Consider the following 13,612-nt stretch of genomic DNA (forward strand, 5'->3'; position numbering starts at 1 on the left):
TAGGATCAAACTAAATGCTGTCTATAGGAGACTAACATATTAGATGTTAAGGACACACATAGGCTGAGAGTCACAAAGATTAAAAACATATTCTATGCAAGTGATAACTAAAAAAGACCAGAGGTGCTATACTAACATCAAAAAAGGAGACTTTAAAATAAAAATTGTTAGAAGAGACAGAGAACAAAATATCACATAGTTATAAAAGGGCCAGTTCACCAAGAAAATATATAATATTTTATAATATTCGTGCACCCAATATCAGAGTTCCCAATAGATGAAGCAAACATTGGCAGAATTGAAGGAAGGAACATACAGCAGCACAATAATAGTAGGAGACTTCAATACCCCACTTTTAATAATGGGTAGAACAACCACCAAACAAAAAATGAATAAGGAAATAGAGGACTTGAGCAATTCTGTAAGCTAATTGGACCTAACATACATATAAAGAACACTCCAGTCATTCTTCTCAAGTGCACATGGAACATTCTTCAGAATAGACCTCATGTTAGGCTACAAAGCAAGTCTTAACATATTTAAAATGATTGAAATTATACCAACCATCTAGCATTTACAAATAAATAAAATTACAAATATTTTGTAATTACAAATAATTACAAAAGAATTTGCTTGCATGACTGACAAGTATGTGAATTTCCAGTATTCACCTTTAACATTCACTTTCATCTTACTCATAAACGTGAGTAAATAAAAAAATGAACCCACATCCATGTTGAAGCATGCTTGATCATCAATTGCAGTTATCTTGATTGTCATTGCCTACAAATATAATAGTTTGGTAAAAATCAATGAGAGTATTCTGAGAGAATCAATTGGATATATGAAATTTATAATAGAGTATTGAATATTTTATAATTCATAAACCATGTTAAAAATCTTTTATATCAGTAAAATTATAATATTGTACCCTTTTTTTGGAAACTGGTTATTAAACATTTATCAGCATAGAACTGATATTACCATTTATCTGTTTCCTGTGTATTCCTAGCATTATTTTCTTAAATATGTTTCTTAAGTTGGGACATTTGTACAAAAAATAGTAGAGTGATAATAGAGAGGGTCTTAGGAATGTTATCTGGAGTTTCCCATCTTCCAGCAGATAAGGGGGCACAGATCATTTGAATTAAATTAAGTATTGAACTGACTTGATGCCGGGTTTTAGTTCTTATCTCCATATATTTCCTTCCACTCATAGGGTCTAACCTACTGGTGGTCCCAACTGAGAGCCAGGATGCCTCATAAAAGCTCTTCCTTCCTAATGGCCTTTGGCTTTTTAGTTTAGAACTGAGAGTACAGCACACACTACTGTATTTTTTTTTCCAACACTTTTCTGCTTGTCTCATTTGTCTTTTGCTCTTGGCAATTTAAGAATATGCAAAGCCTTAAAGGCAAATCCATAGAATGGTGGTCTCACTTCTCTGCTACTACCTTCTCTCTGCAATCTTGACTATTTACATCATTGCTACCATCTTCAATCTGAAATCCATTTTTTCTTCAGTATTTTAAGAGTTCCAAAAGTTATCTACCTATTAGCAATGTATGTTCATATTCTTCGTCTCTCTTTTCACACCAAAACTGGTGTTTTCCCTGAGGGAAAAAGCTGCTTACAGAATGTTGGTTCACATTTTCTGATGTCCTTCCCTCAGGGATCTTGGGCTCTCAAGTCCTAGTTACCTCTTAGCTGTCTGATGCCTTTAAATAGATTTTAATCATCTATATTTCAAAATTAGCTATTCTGGTTATTCTCAGTGGGAACATTGGACTGCTCCCATCTATTCCATTATGATTGTATCTACATGCTTGTTAGATTCATACGCCTACCTCCCTATACCAGGAAAAAGTTCTCTCCTAGATTCTGTCATAGCACTCTGTGTATAATTTTATAAAAATAATTAGCACTTTGAATGGTAAAATCTTATGTTTTTGTCCATCTGTACTATAATACTAGACCATAAGCTTCCAGAAATTAAATACTATCTTATTTTTCTTTCTATTCCTAATACTTTGCACATGACTGCTGCTGAATAAATGATTGTTTAACAAATAATTTAAAAGTGTGGAAATAGATTTGTAGATTTCTGGACCGAACAGCCAATTATTTATCTGACAGATACTCCAAAGTTTGTTTTCCTCTATGTTTGTGTTTAAAACATTTTCCTTAACTTCTTTCAGTACTTGTACAGCTTTTAAAAAAAGATTTAAATGTTTAAGCCAGCTGGAATTTATTTTGCTGTACAAATAAAGTGAGTTATAATTATGCTTCTTTAGTTGTTTTTTATCTTAGGAAAGAAAAAGACAATGGTGTCAAAAGTAAGAGCAATTTACTTTTACTTTTATAGATCAGCCATGTATTACTCCATTTGCTGGAATAACATGTTTTTTAACTAAAGGAATATTTTTGAACATTGTAAACCTGTAATGGATTGGTTATTAGACTAATTTCTATTTCTCTCCTGATACTTTAGTATCCTTAGATATTATGTATTGACTTTGTTTTATTAGATATTAAATTATATAGATGGTGTGAGTAAATACTGGTTAATATATAGGTAAGAACCTTTTTACATATTTAATCCTCATTAGATTTTGACTACTCCCTCTATGAAACCTTCCCATATTCCTTAGGAGAGTGTTAGCCACTCTTTTTCCTAGTTGCATGGTGCTTTCTTTGTGGCTCTTTTATGGCCCTTATCAATTTGCATTAAATGTATCTGTTTAAAATAAAATTTTATTCCTATTTCTACTGCCTTTCTTTTTCCAAAATTTGAATTTATTTTCCTCTGAAGCACTTATACTTAAAATATATTCATTTCCCCTCCCTGAAAACATACACACACTCACACACACACACATACACACACACACACACAAGCAGGGAGAAACTTCCTTATAGTAGACATTTCTCTCTGTTTGGTTCACTGTCATATCTCCAGCACCCAGAGCAGTGCCTGGCACACAGACTATGCTGAGTGAGTGTATGCTTCCCGCATTAAACTGTGCACTCAGTGAAGACAGGCATAGTGGTCTAAGTCTTTGTATCCCAGCACCTACTACAATATCTACTAAAGCAGATGCTAAATCAATTTTCTAATAAGTGATCACTCATTCTGTTATAAAACTAAAGGATATGTTATTGTTATTCCCAGTCAAAGATAATCCTACTTATGTTGTTTACTTATCGTTTAGCAAATAATTTTTAAAATATAATGAGCATAAAAGAACATGATATATTTAAAATGTACTTCATTGATTACTTGAATACATATTCATTTATCGTTTAGCAAATAATTTTTAAAATATAATGAGCATAAAAGAACATGATATATTTAAAATGTACTTCATTGATTACTTGAATACATATTAATTTATTGAATTTTATATACCAATAATAATTATGTAGAAAGATTTATATTTTTCTTCTGATACATTTAGAATTCTAAAGTATTGTCTATTCACTTTGCTTTCTTAAATATTACAATCATATAGATTTTATGAAAAATACCTTTCATTTATTAAGTATATACCTAATAGCAGTCTTTGTATTAAGAACAGGGGAGACAAAGCTGAATAATATTTAATCCCTGTCTTCAAGGTCCTAAATGACACCTAACATTTACATAGTATTTTCAATATGTCAGGCATTATTATGAGAAATTTATACATATTTACTCCTTGAATTCTCATAAAGGTGCTATTATTATGTCCATTCTGATGGTGAGAAAACTGAAACAGAGAGAGATTAGTAATGCAGTTTGTCATTAGAGTTTGTGTTCAGTGTCTAGACAAAGTCTAGAGGCCATATTCAAGCCTTTCCATGAAAGGCGGCATTTTAGAAAAAAATTGTTCTCAACTTCCCATTTGCTCCCCTTACCATAGGCTCCAATATTTCAGTCTTTTTACTCAGAACTGTCTTGGGGTTTATATTTAAAACCTGTTTTGTGAAAAGAGCTGTTTTTCCTATTCTCACTTTTCCTATTTCCCCTAAGACAAACATATTATTGCGGTTTACCAGATCTACTGAATATTATGTTGAAAAATTAGGGCTCATAAAAATAATACATGAGAAAAAATTTTAAAAACTATTAAATTTCTTGCAGTAGTGATTTCTGGAATTCGTATAACCTTAGTTGTTTATAACTCACTTTTAACATCCAAATCTAAGTTGTGGCACACTCACCATAACTACTTAAATAATTTTTTCTACAAACAATATTGTCTTCTTGGGGAAGCTAGACAATATATAATATGATTGATGTCCAGGTAGTCAGTCCTAAAGGAATAGCAGATAGTAAACATTATCTATTATAGCAGTAAATTATTTCAACACATTTTTAACTAGGAAATTATTTAGAAATAAATAATTCTGGTTGATTGATTTTGAAAGTAAACCATGTGTTGTTTACATGTGTTGGCATTTATCCAGTTTCCCTGAATATAAGAGTGAATTTTTTTTTCAAAGAAAGAAAACCCTTTACTAATTAGATAATAATGAACGTAATGAAAACAGGTGCTATAACTTTTTGAATTATGAGAATGCATCTTCAGGGCAAGCTCTGAAAAGAGGATCATAAGGGGAAAAATTATCTGCATATATTGTGAAGTGGGTACATATGTATCCTGGAGATATATTCCAAGGCACACATTAGCAAAAATTTAACTGCATTTTTTACTATGATGGAAATAAAAAATACAAATCAAAATAAGTTTTAAAATGCCCCGTGTCTTTTAAATGAACTACTAAATGTAAATACATGCATTATGTGCAATAATGAGATTCTAGTTAATATCATAAAGCTTTTCAAACTCATTAGGGTGACAATCAAGAAGTAACTAAAGATAGCCCTATGATTTTCTAGAAGGCCAATGTGGCATTGAATCTAACTATCATATAGATCCTCACACCTCTGAGTGACAGCAACATCCATAAAGTCCTGTTCGCTCTCAGCACTTGAAAGCATAGATGTAGATGATATAGATTCTATTGCTTCAGCCACAAAGGAGAATAATTGCAGTCAGTGGGGGAAGGGTGGTATGCATGCTCCTCACATGAAAGGTTGAGAAATAGAAAAGATTACAGGGAAATTAAGGAGTAAAGAGGACAGGTCAGATGACTCCCTGGGTGAGCACCTGACTCAGGGTGATTGAGTAAACTGAACCTCTGCTGCGGGGGAAAACTTTTCCTGCCCTGTATCTTTCCTTCCAATGAAAAGGATGTAGTCGTTTGAATCGCAGCAATGTTTCTGAAGAAAAATGAATGTTCAATGTTCAAAACAGTCAGAACGATTACAGTGTGCTATCAACTGTTTAATATGTATATATTAATGTATGTGTTCATTATTTTCCAAAAAATTTAACTGTCATGTTTGAAAATAACATATGAAATCTGCCCTCCTACGTTATGGCTTGATACTAGATCGCTTCTGCTGTGGCACAGGCACTTAAATTCCACTTGTAATTATTTTTCTAAATGATTAGCACTTATTGTGGTTATTCTGTGGCTAAGATATGTATGCAAAATGTGGCTGCAGGATTTGCTTTTGTTAGCATACCCCTCCCCCACCCTGAAACCTCAAGGCTCCAGACGTTGACGCTAGAGAGAGAAAATGGATGTGTGTGTGTATGTGTGTGTGTGTGTGTCTGTATGTAACCTTCAAGTTGATACAATGGTGATGATATACAAACAAAAAAAAAGGTAAAGCTTCTCCTTGACAGTGCCATTCTCAACTCATTATAATCATTTTTAAAAATCTAAAAGTAAGCAAAATGCTTTTAATTTAAATGGGGGTAGTGTTTTAACAAAGACTGAGTATTCAAACTGAAAAATTATTAAAACTGAAAATGGCACTTTTATTAAATAACTGTGATCTTCCAGCCATGTTCTTAACCAGTGATCTCCCTGTAGCAAAATGCACAGATAATCAACAACCCAGTCTGACAGAAAACTTGTTGGGAGATTAAATCCTCAAGGAAGGAGCCCATAGCCCCGGAGGAAGACTGAGTGCATGTTTCCCTGAGTCTTTGAAGGCTCATCTCAGTAGTCCCACTGCTAGAATGTGCTCCGTTGTCATAGCAACACCATCTCCTGCTTCATACAGGAAAGATTAGCTCTTACTGTGCAGAGGAGAGAATTTAGGGGAAGTCAGACTAATCCCTGGGTGCACTTCGAGAGAAAGGTTGGACCTCGCCTGAGGGATGCTGGATCTGCAATGATAGAATTGGCCTGCCACAGACATTGGTATTTAAGTTGAAGAGCAGAATTCACAGTAAGTGTCAGCTCCTCCAGAGTAGAATATTGATGAATGAGGTTTGTCTAAGTCTTGTTAAAGACTGTCCCATGAAGCAGTAGAATGACAGGAGGAGACTGATAAATGCCAATGTTTTCCTAGTTCAGTTGTTATAAGGTTTGACCAGATCAGAAACTTGAGGAAAAATTTTAGGTACTTTTGAAATATCCATCTAAAATCTCAGGAGCATGGTAAAATCAGATAAGCAAAAAGAATGTATTATATGCTTTTGGCATTTAATGTATTTACCCTAGATTGTTGTGCATTTAAACCTAAAATTCCATAAAGAGAGAGAAAAAATATTCACAGAAAAATCTGTATGTGTAAGCAAGTTGTATTTCTTCAACACCAAAAGTGATGAAATTTCATTTTAGGTTTGTAAATGTCCTTTTTCAATTATGCATACATATTTTAAAAATCCATTTAGAAGTATGCAAGTGGTGTGGTTTTTTAGTTCATTATAATATGATGAAAAGGCATTTTTGATGAAAGAGCAATTAATGTAGCTATTCTGTCTGGTGCTGGTACTCAACTTTTCAGCATAAGGCATGTGCAATGTGTATACCTTTCAGGATTTTTGGTTGATTGCCTCAAATGGATTTTGTTCTGGGGGAATGTCTATGTCTATATGGGTTTGTTTATTTTCTTTTCGCCTTTGGTTTGTACTTACACAATTCCTTCCACAATTTTTATGAGGCATATGATTTTTAGCTTAGAAGCTAGGAACCTTGTTATGGATTTTAAAAATTTGATATTAGTATCTATTGTGGAGATATCTAGTCTTTCAAAAACTTAATTACCTCAAAAGACACTTTAATCCACATACAAAACTGAAAAGAATTTTTCCAAACTATGTAGATTTTACATATTATATTAATATATAACCCTTGTGTTTATGACTATCAGTGTGTATTCCCCTGAATGTATTTATTTTGTATTTAAAATAATTCATGATGAAAATTGTATCAGGCTACCTCCATGATACATGATGTTTTTTAATTGTTTCCATCATGTCTACATGTTGGTAACATATATTTAGAAACTGGGATTTTTTCCCCTGTGTAAAATCCTGCTAGTAATGTACTACACACTACAAATAACATTATAATCTATGCTAAATATAGCTATTATCATAAAAATATTTAATTGCCAATTGAAGTGTGCTGTTTTAATTTCTCAGAATAGAGAGACTTGGGTGTTGCTGCAAAAACAGAGCACAGATAACACATGCACTTCTTTTCCCTGAAACTTAATGCTAGAAGAGACCATAGGTCCTAGAGTTGAACAGGTATATTAAAATGTTAGATGAAATTATTATCTTCATATGTTAGGAAGTACACACAAAACCAGAAGGGTCATACTTTGCTTAACAGCATTTAGGTTGTAACTATGCAGAACCTGGTACTCTTAAGAAAATGGAGACAAAGCAGGAAGTCAGGGAGTCCCTCTCAATGAATGATCATAAATTATTCCAACAACCTCTTTTTGGTGATTTCTGTTAGTAGTTCAGGACAGGACCTTTAAAAATTACAAAAGGAAAGAGATAATTGTGTTCCTTTTGTCCTCCCCAGAGAACAAACAAAAGTAGTGTATCTCCCTTCATAGACTTTAGGTAGAAAGGAGAGAAACCAATGACTTTATTTCAGGAAGAGTGAAACTTGGAGGGTCGCTGCATGATGCAGGGAGCAGAATTAACAAAATAGGACTAGTAAAGAAAAAGAATAGCTAAGAAAAAAATGGGCACCATTTATTGAGATAACAGAGTAAAGTGTGTGTGTGTGTGTATATATATATATATGATAATAATAAATTTTAAAAACGGTCAGGGACTTAGCCAATTTATTACCTTAACCAAAGATTTTCAATAAGTATTGCTAACCAGTTAAAATAAAATTTTATGTTTCTTAGAATTCTCCATTCCCTGTCATCTGTGCTTATGTCTTTTGAAAATACAGTGGTGGCTGACCTAGACACAAATGGCTAGTCAACTGAAGACTGGCAGGGACTTGTAATCTCTCTTAGGCAAATTTTGGTTTGGCCCTTCCTGCTCTCCTAAGGTATTGCTTGGGAGGACCAGGTCATCCTCCATAGTCAGATTCTCTCTTGAAAGGCAATGCTTCAGGAATCTGGGAAAGAAGTTCATCTATTCCGAACTGGTCTCAGAGTTTGGAATCGCATTTGGAAAGTCCAGGAGTCATTTTAAGAGTAAAAATCTTCAGGTCACCAAGGTCTTCTGAAAGCTCTGGGATTGGTAGGTGATATGGAAATGGTCTGAATTTTTGCATGGGAAACCAGAGTACAGAAAAGGGCAAGAGGAAGGAACGGGCAGGAAATTTACAACAGAAACCTCTGCTGGGGAACACTCAACAAGCCAACACATAAAGCATTAATATATATTTTCATAATGGTATAATGGTCTGTTAAATAAACTAAGGATAGTTTCTAAAACTGCCCATTGTGATTGATGGTTGATGTGTGTATTTTAAAATGTATTGAAAAAAATATTATTCAGCACAAGAGGTAATACTGTAATATGAACACGTTTTGTGTTAGCTTTTAAAAATCAAATTAATGTTTGATTTGACCATATTTGATTCAATACTGTGATACATTGTTAAGCTAGAAGGCCCACTTTAGAGAACGGTTAAATAGCAACAGTTTCTCCTTTCTTTCTTAAATTTTGGGATTTATGCTGCCATGAAAATTTTTTCTCCATATGCTGTAAGTTTGACTTCATATGTCTCAGGAAAATTATGTAAGATGCTAAATTTATTTGTTTTCTTAAAGTTGCATGTAAGCGAATTGATAACGTGGTGTGTGGGGAAGGTAGCCAGAGCAATTGTTGAAATTAGGTTGTAGAAAGAAAAGAATGTCAGACTGGTATATGTTCTTTTGATGATAGATACTTTTGAGGGCAGATGGGGGTCAATGGGCATTTGTGAACCAGGAATGAAAAGTAGAAGCAGTGCTCTGTTAAGATGTATTTATTCTTTAAATGTTGAGTAAGGATAATAGTTGGGGAAGGCGGTTAGGACTAAGAACCTAAACTAACATAGAAATACTGGAAATTAAAAGTAGAAAATAAATGGAAAAGAAATCATAGGCATATAATCTATGGAATTTCATTTATTAATTTATTCAACCAAGATTTATTTGGCAGGCTAGGCTCATGGCAAGCAGTGACTCATGCCTGTTAGCCCAGCACTTTGGGAGTCTGTTGCAGAAGGATCACTTGAGGCCAGGAGTTCAAGATCAGCCTGGTCAACAGAGTGAAACTGTCTCAAAAAAAATTTAATACAAAATAAAAGGTGATTCATTTGGTTTCATCCAAATAACAGAAGAAAGGATAGATGATAAGAAGGACAGAGCAAAATGCTGATGTTCAAGATTTCATAAAAACAGTCTGGTGAGCATGACCAATAGAGAATTGTATTATTTTGTAGTGGGCAGTGTGGTAAAGTAAGCACAGAAGATAGACTTGACCCACGACTGGGTAGCATTAAAGAAAGAACCTTCAAGACTGAAAATGCATGGGTGCCATTATAGACATAGGAAAGTCAATAGAAAGAGGGAGTTTTTGAAGAGGGTAGTGGTGGTAATGGGAGGCAGGAATGAATTTGATTTCAGACATCTTAAGTTTGATCTTTAAGTCTTTAAAAGCATATATTGCATTTAATTATAATAGCTAACTTACGCATAATGTAGATCATTTACAAATGTCTGTTTTAGATTACATTATTGCATAAAATTTCAAAGCATCTTTAGCATTCGTTGGACTACTCTATATGTTGTTTCCTCTTTAATGCTGGTATATATATATATGTTGTTTCCTCTTTAATGCTGGTATATAGCATTTAGAGTATTTAAAAACTTGTCATGTATTTTTCATTTAAAGTATACAAACTCCTAGTATAAGAAAAAAAATTGTCTTTTATTACTGGAGTCTGACAGTTCTAAAATTTAATAACTTTTAATTTGGGAACTTTTATACTTTTGCTTTTGGCATTGATATACAGTAAAAATACATTTGAGGCAAAGGAAAAATGTATATATCCAGCTGAGTTTTGGGAAAAGCATTTTGTAGTAATTATCCAATTAGTTAAAGATAAAAGTATTTTATTTTCTTTTCATATAGATAATTGCTATAATTTTATATCATTGTGGTCCTGAAATGATCATAATTATAGTAATTACAATAACAACCTCAACAATTAACAGTTGTTTGATACTTTATAATTTTTAATTGATAGAGAAATAAAACAATTCTAACAAAAGATCCCTCTGTACCTATTTAAAAGAAAGAGAGATAACACAATATTTTGTGGAGTATATTAAGTGACATAAAAGTGACTATGAAGTCTGAACAGAATTTCATACACATACACAGTAAAGTGAGAAGAATGAGCAGTCACAACTTCTCTATCTTCTTGATAGATATGGATGCAACTCTTTTTATTTATCCCATGAGAGAGACCCCTAAGCTAATTCTGGAGGTATACATTTATAGTTTTAATGGTCAGAAGTCCTCAGTCTTGAATTGGAAAGTCAAAAGTTTGGGCCTTTTATTCAGGCCTATATGTTTTTGAGAAGACACACTAAAGAGGAAAACACACTGAAGAGGGTACGATGAAGAGGCAACTGCCTCCCTGCTTCAAAGAAAACTTATCCTTTAACCCTTACACTATGCACCCTTTAATTTACATTATCTCATTGAACTGTCACAACACTGTAAGATACATACAATTACTATTATGTCCCAGATTTATGAGTGAGGAAACTGATACTAAGAAAGATTGAGGAATATTTTAAAAGTTATATAACTAATAAACAGAGGCTGATTCCAGCTCATTCTGCACCTCACATTGTCATTTCTTAAGATGCATTGTAGAGAGTCATTCTTGTATCCTACAAGAAAAGGTAAAGAAAAAATTGTTTTTATTGTTTTTTCTTGGGTACCTATGTATAGCTTTGATCTCTGTAAAAATAAGCAGATTATTGGTCATAGTCTGTTATCTCACAAAAACTCATCCTATTCTAGGAAGAGGAAAATTATAAAGATGATTGGAGCTTTAATAGGGAAACTACTATCATAGGATGCAAAAGATTATCCATTCGTCCATCTATACATGCATACATACATATTTGCATACATACATTAATTCATTTATTTGTCATTCATTCAATGAGCATTTAATAAACCCCTACTATGGACCTGCTTTTGCCAAAGCACACTGTAAGTACATGAAGAAAATCAGAGGCTTTCTCTCCCTTCAAAGATCATACTACCTTCCTTGATGTGGATGAGGTACTGGGCTAGCTACTCTTTAGACATGAACTCATTTATTTGTAACTCGTGTACTGTAGTGTAAATCCTACAGCTGCCCCTGTTCTCCCTATAAGGAAATTAAGGCTCAGAGAAATTACATGCAAACCACACAGGTTGTGAATGACAGGACTGAGTTCTGATTATATGTTTTTCTGGCTGCAGAACTCATGGCCTCAACCACAGTGTGATTCGACCTATTTCCCTAGTGTGAAAAATGTCATGATGAAGATTAGTGCAAGATATAGTGCTGGCAGAAAGGAGAATGTGAGGACAAGTTGGCAATGATAGTCTGGGAAGACTTTAGCACATGAGATTTCTCTTATTTGTAATATGGAGATAACTAGTTCATGGAATTGTTTGGGGAATTAAAGGAAATAACTAATATAATGGAACTTGCTGCACTGGATGCTTAATAACTGAAAGCATCCACTCACTATCACTTATCTCCAGTTTCAGTTTCAATTACTGGTCACATTTCTTTTTCTTGCCTTTCTTCCATCTTTGATTGGTGTTTCAGAAGCATTTAGTCTATGAATATACATTCTACCTCTCCTACCCTTTACTTAAAATTTTGGAATATGATTAAAGATCAACAGACAACTTTTCAACATTTGATCATTCATGTGAATCCACTAGGATTCATAATTGGGATAGGAATCGTGAACATATTCCTCTCAACTTTAGAAAATACCATCATGTTTCCTGGCATAGTTTAATTCTTTACTTGCAGATAGAAAGGGGTTTGGTGGAGGGATGTCTTCAGAGTTTTTCATCTGGGAGAGTGAGCCATCATTACTGGCTAGGGAACTTGCCTTTTTGTGTATGTAGCCTTATTCAAAGATTTGATGGAATGGGTTGCAGAGACGTGTATGAAAATTAGAGTAAGGAAAAGGCAAAGTGTATAGTCAGCTCTTAAAAAGAGTCAATGAGATCAATATCTGAGCCTAAACATCAGAATTTACTAAAGTATATTCAAAACTTTGTATTTATAGAAAAAGTCTTCATTTTTGCTCCTGACTTCATGCCTATGTATAATTTTATATTGCTGCCTGAACCTGTATTTTTGTAAATCACATGCATAACTTCATGCAACAGAAAACTGTTTAAAGATTATTATTTTGTTATAGAATAAATTATATCCCATACCTTTAGTAAAATCTATAGCATTATAAACTGTAGCCCTATATAATAAATACTAAGAACAATAATCAACATTACAATATGGCTAAATATGATTTGTAGAACAAACCCAGGGTGTATTTTAAAAGTAGAATAAGAAATTAACTTTGATTGATACTGTCTGTAACTTCCAACTTTGTCTAATATCGGTCACTCCAACTATGAAAAGGTTAAAACTTAAAAAGGAAGAAAAAAACCAAAATTCTATAATGCTTTTCTAATGCTTTGAAAGAAGTTTAGAAATTTAGAAAATCCCAGAGGCCACGACTTTATTAAAGAATGCTGCAAATGTGAATCCACTTCTTAGAAATTGCTTTAAGCATGTAAGAAATGTAAGGGTGATAACGAAGTGTTTTTTTTTTTTTCACTGTAGCTAATAAGGTCCCCATGGATAACTATTTCCCATATCAGGAAAGAGACATGTGCTTCCTTTAACACCTGCCACATAGAGAATATTAAGGATTTTCTTTGCCTTTAGTTCTTTCCTCTGTCTGCCATTCTTCACAGTAGGGAATGGGGGGAAAAGGCCCAAGAATGTGATTTTTTTCACTTAATTTTTGTTACAACTTCTCACAGCATTGTTCCCAAATTCTTCTCTTAAGCTGAGAATTTTAACCTTTTACTTTAGCCTTGCTTCTTTTTGACCTCAAGACTTGATTTTCTTAGTGGCTCATCCTATCTTAAAATTTATGTCATAGTTTTTATCATCTCAAGAAAAGTAACAATGCTGGGACTAACATTATTAGTAACTCTTATTTTAAATATTTGGGTTCAGAGGAAATAGTAATTGAAAGCAAAA

The 13,612-nt window shown here is 33.3% G+C and overlaps 1 protein-coding gene across 12 annotated transcripts in view; it reads left to right on the top strand.

Annotated features, from left to right (window-relative positions):
* NOL4 (nucleolar protein 4) overlaps positions 1–13,612 on the top strand; it is a 390,355-nt gene that overhangs the window by 170,142 nt on the left and 206,601 nt on the right. For 2 of the 12 annotated variants that reach the window (XM_015440054.4, XM_065533937.2), the window contains exon 1: positions 6,182–6,287. The exons of the other annotated variants lie outside the window; for them this stretch is intronic. The gene's annotated coding sequence lies outside the window, so the exon portion shown is untranslated. Of the gene's footprint in view, positions 1–6,181; positions 6,288–13,612 lie in introns of those variants that run through there. 12 annotated transcript variants of the gene reach the window in all.

The sequence above is a fragment of the Macaca fascicularis genome, chromosome 18 (genome assembly GCF_037993035.2).
Source record: "Macaca fascicularis isolate 582-1 chromosome 18, T2T-MFA8v1.1".
In the NCBI taxonomy this organism is placed as follows: domain Eukaryota; kingdom Metazoa; phylum Chordata; class Mammalia; order Primates; family Cercopithecidae; genus Macaca; species Macaca fascicularis.